This window comes from Symphalangus syndactylus, chromosome 7 (genome assembly GCF_028878055.3).
Source record: "Symphalangus syndactylus isolate Jambi chromosome 7, NHGRI_mSymSyn1-v2.1_pri, whole genome shotgun sequence".
NCBI lineage: Eukaryota > Metazoa > Chordata > Mammalia > Primates > Hylobatidae > Symphalangus > Symphalangus syndactylus.
This window is the reverse complement of record NC_072429.2, coordinates 45,063,146-45,068,722: the sequence shown is the minus strand read 5'-3', so window position 1 is coordinate 45,068,722 and position 5,577 is coordinate 45,063,146. Positions and strand designations below refer to the sequence as shown.

At 57.9% G+C, this 5,577-nt stretch overlaps 1 long non-coding RNA gene across 1 annotated transcript in view; it reads left to right on the top strand.

The window, feature by feature from the left end:
- The first annotated feature begins 4,934 nt into the window (after nucleotides 1-4,934).
- Nucleotides 4,935-5,577, top strand: part of LOC129486245 (uncharacterized) — a 36,593-nt gene continuing 35,950 nt past the window's right edge. The window contains exon 1 of the long non-coding RNA XR_008658905.2: nucleotides 4,935-5,441. This is a non-coding gene — a long non-coding RNA (uncharacterized lncRNA). The remainder of the gene's footprint in view (nucleotides 5,442-5,577) is intronic.

The following is a 5,577-nucleotide window of genomic DNA, read 5'->3' as shown; positions in this document are numbered from 1 at the left end:
GAGGCGGCGGCGGCGGCGGCGGCGGCGGAGCCAGCAGAGAGCGGAGCGCACAGCCCGGCCCGCCCCCTCCCTCCCCCCTCCCTCCCGGCCCGCCCGCCTCCCGCCCCCCCTCTCCGGCCGGGAGGTGGAGCTCGGGACCGCTCTGGTCCGGCTGGGAGGGGACCCCGAGCACCGCTCCCCAAAGCCTGGACCCCTCCCTTTGCCATCTCTTTACCGCCCGAGGCCCAGTACACAGGCCGTCCCCTCCTCTGCGCTTCACCTTACACTTATCCCACCCAAGCCTCCATCTAGGACTGCTCCTGGATTCCCCTCCTTACCCTACTCAAACACCTGTCCCTAGCTCTGTCTGCCCGCTGGGAAGTCGAGGCAAGGGAAGCGCCTTCTTCCCTGGGCACCTGCTCCTCCATATCCACCCTTTTCCCGCCCAGATCCCGGATCGCCCTGTGTGGCCCTCCCTTCCCGCTGCGCTCGGGGAAAGTTCACCCCTCCCCCTCCGGCCGAAGCCGCAGAGCGGTCAGCCTCGGTGGCCGCAGCAAGCCGTGGGGGTGGGGCTATGGAGGGGACCGTGGGAGGAGGAGGCTAATGGCACCCGGGGGCTCTAGAGTGAGGGTGGGGAAGATACACAAGCGTGAAGACGAAGTGCTGCTCCTGAGCTTAGGCTATTCGAGGGTCCCCTGATCACCTGCCCTCTGGGCGGCGTAGTGCTGCGGCCACACGTATTTGCCAGTGACTTACAGTATACAGTCACCGGGTCCCTGCCCCGCGAGGCCGCCCAGTGTCACGGCCTGTGTCACACGCCCTTGCAGTGCCACACGCTCCCTATCACACTCACCAAATCACACACGGTGTCACACGCAGTGTCTCACACCAATACTCGGTTTCTCCCATTCAGCTCTGGCTCTCTGGCGCCATCTAGAGGTCTCTGAGCAGCTTGGGAACTCCCTCTCCTGCGCTTGCGGTTTGGTAACCCAGGCTGCCAAGTGTCCCAGTTCAACAGGACCTCCTGCCTTCTTCGCCTGCAGGCCCAGGCATAATGTTCTAGGTCAAAAGAATGAGGAAGGTTATCCCTAGCCAGGCCTAGTGCTGGGTGAGGAAATGCTCTCCTTATGGGATGACCAGTTGCTGGGCCTCTTTTTGCCATCGCCTCTGACTCCCCATCTCTGTCCTTCCCCATTTTCCTGTTCCTACCACTCTTCTGTGCCTTTCCTCTTTCTTCTACTTCCTTCTCTTCTCAGCTCTTGCCTGTCTCGGTGGGATGCTCTTCAGGATAAAAGTGGAATCTCTGGCTAGCTAAGAGGGCAAGCAAACTCTGTCCAAGATCTCTCCCAGAGCAGCCCCGCTTAACTGGACTCCTTTTCTGGCCTAGGCCCTGCTCTATCCCTCAGGCCCAGGAGCCCAGGGGCGGGGCTCTAGATGGGAGATTGGGTAATCTGGTGAAAGAGGGGGGTGGGTCTGTCCTGTAAGTAGCTTCTTTCTGTCTCTAGAAAGCTCACACTCTCTACATCATTGAGCACAGCTCTGAGGAGGGAATCAGTGGCCCAGAGAGAAGAAATCTTCCGCAGAAGAGCTGCCCCGGTCTCCCTGCCCCCAGCGTGTGCCCGCTGCCCAGTGCAGCAAACCCTCCCCGGTCTGCTTGCTGGGAGCCATTCAAAGGCTCCTCTGTTCTCCTCCCTTGCTCAGGGCTGAGCAGGATCAGCAGCCGCAGAGCTGGGCAGGAAATGCTAATCTCCCAGATGTTCGCCTCCATCCTCCCTGCTCCGCCACCATCAAACTCAAATTCTGCACCAAGTGGTAGGAGCAGAACTGGGCCAGAGCAGCAGCACCAGGGTGTGCCTACTCTTCTCCCTGCTCCCCAGCGCCTCCTACCCCAGCTGCCAGGCTGGGCTCTGTGCCCCTGAGTCAGGGGCAATGTAGATATGAGAATTGGGACCTTTTTCCCCCAGGAAGGAGGGCAGGTGAGCAAGCAGGGACTGGGAGGATGGTTGGGGAGCAAGGGAGGTGGCGTTTGAAGAGGAGAGAAGTCAGACTTTTGGCCCTGTACCAAAGTGGGAGGAGGACCTGCTTGGCAAGTGAAGCATTGGGGGAGGCTCCTGAAACTGATGGTGCCTGAGTTCCAGCTGAGACTGTGGCCAGGGATTGGAATCAGGGTGATGCCGGGTATGGGAATGGTTGGGGTGCTTGCTGTGATGTCCATATACCTGGGATGGGCTGTGGCTAAGTGAACTAGGATTCTGTAGGGCCTGGAACTGTAACACCAAGGCTGCTGCCTCTGATTGTACTTGGGACACTGTTGCAGTGCTCTGATGCTGGTGTGCCTAGGCTATAGCCAATAAGATTACCTGAGAAACTATCGCCAAGCTGTGTGTGTATGGGTGTGTGTGTGCATGTTGAGGGACGGCTGTAACTGATAAGCTGTTGGGCCTGAAGCTATAGATATGAGGCTGGCACACCTGAGACTGGCTATAGCTGAGAAGCTGTTCCCTGTTAATCTGATGTAGATGGGACTGTAGCTGGATCCATTGCCTAGGTCCTAGGAGATGAGAGGCTGTTGCCAGGAGCCTGTACCTGGGAGACAGGCTGTTACCTGGGATAGGAGCAGAGCTACTGTTGTGTATAGGACTGTAGCTGAGCTGCTATTGGTCCTGGAGCTGTAGCTGTGATGACAGCATACTGGGGATTGGCTATAGCTAAGATGCTGTTGCTCAGGATTGTGGCTGGGCTGTTACTGTGTGCTGGACTCTAGCTGGGATGCCTGCAGCTATAACTTTAAAGCTTGGGTGTAGCTAGGAGGCCATTTCCTGGTAATTTTGCTGGACCATTGTTGTGTGGGGGCTGTGGCTGAGACTCTATTGTCTAGGAGATGACAAGCTGTTCTGGGAGGCAGGATACTACCTGAGATGGAAGCTGATGTACTGCTGGAGCTGATCTACTGTTGTGCCTAGGGTGGTCCCCAAGTGGCTGTTGCTGGGTCAGTGATGAGCTGGGTGGGGGAAGCCAAGTGAGTCCTGCCTTGAGGTCTGGGAGATGCCAGGAGCCCTAGGCTGGGTGGGGGCTGCTGCTCAGGGGAGGCCTCAGCAGTTGCTCTGCTGTGGAGCTGGAAAGCCTGTTTTCATTACTGTTTTAACTCTTTTTTTAACCTTGTTTTTCTCTCGGCTGCACTTTCGCTCACTCATTAATTTTGGTATTTTTCTCACGGTGCCTCAGCCCCTGTCACGGCTGCCATGGCAACAGGAGGCAGTGTGCTCAGTGCCAAAATATCTGATCAAAAAATAACCAAAATAAGCAAACACCAAGACGACTGTTCTGGGGACTATGGTTGAAGGAGAGCCGATGGCTCAGATCCAGGAAACCCTAGGCTCCAGGGTACCTGTTTCACTACCCCTCTCCCCCAGGGAAGCTTTGCTGAACATTCTGATAACCTAGAGGGCCCCTTTCCAAGGAATCCCCCACAGCACAATCTCCCAGGACTCTGAGATTTCCAATAGTTCCTGTCCAAGGGGCAGCTTTGCCTTAAGTGGGAGCATCAGGAGAGGGTGAGGGCTGGGGATCACTTCCCAGGAGCTGGCAAATGAAGCTTCTAAGAAGCTCCCTCCCTGCCCTAGCCACAAGCATCTGCACTCACTCACTCACCCACCCCTCTTCTGGCCCTTCTTGCCTTAGGCTTATCTCCCTTTCTCTGCACCCAACCCCCACTAGGCCACTTTTGTTTTCTCATAGCCCAACGTTCTGATGGGATGAACAGAGGGGAGGAAGCTGACAGTCTCCAGCCCCCTACCAACTCCTCAGTGGAGGTGCCAGAGAGGGGTACCAAAGAAGTGGCTGACATTCCGAGGCCTCTGCCCACCTCTAGCTCACCTTCCTAGGGGAGATTCCTGACCATCCCTGACCACTCACACCGCACTCCAATTTTCCCTCCCATTTCTTGGGAGCCTTCTAGTTCCCTGGAGACCTCCTCTCAAGTGGGCCTGTCCCCAGGAAGGGTAAAAGGATAGAGCCTCACATAAGTTAGAAATGGGCAGAGCTCTTGGTACTACCGGTCTCTTTTCCTTCTTCATCCACCACTTTCCCCTCTGAGGAGGCTTGTCTAGATGTCTGGAGCACTGGGAATTGGGGGAATGAGTAGCAGCCCCTCGACTCTGTCTCAGTCACATCACTTAATCACACCTCTCCTTCTGCCCCACCCCTCTGTCAGTGAAGTCTCACTCCCAACAGATCTCTACCCGCTTCAGGGAATGACCAGAACTCGCCTCCTGTGTCTCTCTTTCCATTTCTATCTTCCCCTCCCCCTAAGAGCTGTAGTGGCCTTGGCCTCCTGGCAGTGCCTTCCCAGCCTGTTTCCATAGAAACTGGGTAGGCTTGCAGTGCAAGAAGTGGAGGGGAGACAGGAGCAGGAAGGAGGGACCAAGCCTTAGGGACAGCCCCCGATGAAGGGACCGAGAGAAACGGGGAGCTGCCCCATGCAAACTGAGGGTGGGACCCCGATTTAGGGAATCCAGCGGGATGGAGGGTGGAGTGAGAAGAGGTAGCAAAAGCTTGGTAGCTGGCTTTGCTGCCTCCTGAGGAAGGGGCGCAGAATCTCCCCTTCACTGCCACAGGTAGCAGGGGTTCCTCCCTCCCCACCCCCTTAAAATCCTTCTTTACCAGGAACTGCTTGATCCAGATGAATCTCTTCTCCGGGGCCCACTAGTCTCTAAGAAAGGGACCATGGGATTCCTTTCTTCCCCGAAGAGCTCCCCACTCTCCCTGGCCAGAGTCTCCTTGATCGGGAGGCTGGGCAGCCCCCCCCCCCCCCACCGGGGACCCGGTGGCCGCCGCTGACCCCGTGGCGTGCGGCTCTCAAAGGCCCCATTCATCTCTGGGGGCTGAAGGCGCCATTGTCCCCAGCGGGGGGTGGTGTGGGGAGTGAAGGGGTCTGGACTCAGAAGGAAGGAATGCGTCTGGAGAAGTTGCCCCCGGGGCTCCAGGCTCAAGGTCCCCACCAGATCTCCATCCGGACCCTTTCACGACCCCGAGCCCTTTCCCCAGGAGCTCCCAGCAGCCTTCGCGCTTCTCCGGAGGGTGGGGACTGCCGCGGCGCGGGGGCAGCCTCGCCCCACCTCTCTGGTGGACTCCAGAGAACCGTTTCTGGGACCGGGAGCTGTCCAGCACCTCGGGTCCTGACGGACCGCTGATTCGCCTAGGTGCCATCGGACAAGCGGGTGCTCAGAGCCAGCGCTGGTGGCTCGGGAGCTTTCCCCCAACCAGGCTAAGACCACTAAACCACGCCTGGGCCGGATGAGCTTGGATGCAGCTCCGGACGTGGGGATCCATCGGTGCTGAGAACTGACCTAGGGAGCACCTTGACCCCTGCCCTATCTGGGCACAATTGAAGGGCCAAGTGCCACCAGACCACTTTCCTGGAACCCTGTCTCAGATTTGGGCAGGAAGAAGAGCCACGAGAGGTCAGGCCTTGCCTCTCCCCGCGTTCCCCATCTTTCTCTGTGCCTCTGTTTCTGTTTTCCTCCAGCTCTCCTCCCTCCTCCTCTCTTTCCTTCCCTGCTGGGTTGGGGGCTGCTGAATTATCATTTCTCAGCTCTG